Here is a 1900-nt window from a genome sequence, read left to right as displayed (position 1 = left end):
CCTGGGGCCGCGGTGGCGGAAGCCGGACCGGAACCAGGCGCCCTGTGCATCCGCTCCAGACCAGGTGCTTCCTGCCCTGTGGCCCGTGGGGGCGTGCAGGCAGCTAGGGACCCGGCGGGCTGCTGCTCAGACACCAGTGGGGAGGAGCTGCGGCCCCCAGCCCCCAGAGCGGGCGGGGGGGGTTAGCAACGTTCGCCGAGAGCCCTGGGGCAGGAGCCCCCGCTCTGCCTCGCCTGCCTTCCCCCATCTGGAAAATGAGGCTCATATTAGAACCCACCCTGCAGGGATGCGGAGTCAACGGGCTTCAGACTTTAACTCCCTGGGGAAAAGCGGTGGCGCCATCCACTGTGGGGTCCTGGGCTTTGCCCCATTCCTGGGAGGGTGGTGGTAGTCCGGGTGTCGGGGGCGCCGGCCAGATACGCACATGGGGCAAGGTCCAGGTGGGCGGCAGTCGGCAGTCGAGTGGCTTCTGCTGCCCAGCTGGGACCAGAGCTTTCCTTGGCGAGAATTCACCCGCTCGCCACGAAGTGGCCCGGGGATGGGGGTCAGCCTCAGGGACCCCACGTTAGGGCTCTGTGATCCTATGGCCAAGAGTCTCGGAATTATGGGGACCCGTTGGAGCATCTACTGGAAGGTCACTCCAGGCCCAGCACCCTAAGAAATCCTGCCCCGTTCCCACCCCCACAGCTGTGATATTTCCTCTCATCCACCTAGGCTGGCTTTTTTTTTGAACTGGGTTCTTTTTTTGTCTTTTGAGTCGGAGTCTAACGCTGTCGCCCAGGCTGGAGGGCAGTGGCACGCTCAACGGCCACTGCAGCCTCAACCTGCTGAGCTCAGGCGATCATTCTGCCTCAGCCTTCCAAGTAGTTGGAACTACGGGCGTGCGCCATCACACCTGACTAATTTTTCTTGATTTATTGTAGAGATGAGATCTCACTAAGTTGGCCAGGCTGGTCTCAAACTCATGGGCTCAGGCAATCCTCTCGCCTTGGCCTTCCGAAGTGCTGGGATTTTAGGCTTGAGCCACCCGTCTGGCCTGAGCTGGAGTCTTAATCTGTCTCTGGAGTGCAGTGGCACAATCATGGTTTCACTGCCGCCTCGACCTTCTAGGCTCAGGTGATCCTCCCGCTCCAGCCTCCTGAGTAGCTGGGATTATAGGTGTGCACTGCCACAACCAGGCTAATTTTTTGTAGAGATGAGTTCTTGCTATGTTGCTCAAGCAATCCTCCCGCTTCAGCCTCCCAAAGTGCTGGGGTTACAGGCGTGAGCCACCGCAGTTGGCCTCTCTTGGGCTTAGAAGTGTGTGGATGGTGTGCTGAGGGCCCAGGACACTTGCCCAGGCTGGACACCCAAGGCCAGACTGTTAGAACTGTTCCTGGGTGCCCCACTCCCGGGTGGGGGTGGTGGAGAGGATGGGAGGGGCTCTGTAAAAAGAGGAACCAGGTGGATTGAGGAGAGGGCCCCAGTCACGCGGCCCCAGGGGGCCGGAAAGGCCCCTCCTTCGTCCCCATCAGCACGGACGCAGGGGCAGGGCGTGCTCAAAGCCAGAGGGCAGAACCAGACGACAACGGAGGCTGCAACTTCCCTGCCTCAGTTTCCCCCTGCATGCGTCCAGGCATCTCCCTCCCCAGCTGCGCTGGGACTGGGGTCCCTGCTCCAGTCCCTAGGGGAGCGGAAGACGAGGCCCTGAGGGTGACCCGTGCCAGCGGGGGCGGGGCCGGGAGGCCCGCGCTCGAGATCCCCGCCCGCCGGTTTCCTCCAGGGTCAGCCCGGCTCCTTATCAGGCGCGGCCAGGCGGCCAGGCCCTTATCTGCACCGGCCCAGCATCCTCCGGCCACTGCACAGGGGGTGAGAGGGAGGAAACTGGGCCGCCAGAGGCGGGGAGAGGGCGGCCAGCCCC

This window comes from Carlito syrichta, unplaced genomic scaffold (assembly GCF_000164805.1).
Source record: "Carlito syrichta isolate Samal-C Ts95f unplaced genomic scaffold, Tarsius_syrichta-2.0.1 Scaffold297031, whole genome shotgun sequence".
Lineage (NCBI taxonomy): Eukaryota > Metazoa > Chordata > Mammalia > Primates > Tarsiidae > Carlito > Carlito syrichta.
This window is presented reverse-complemented; position numbering follows the sequence as displayed.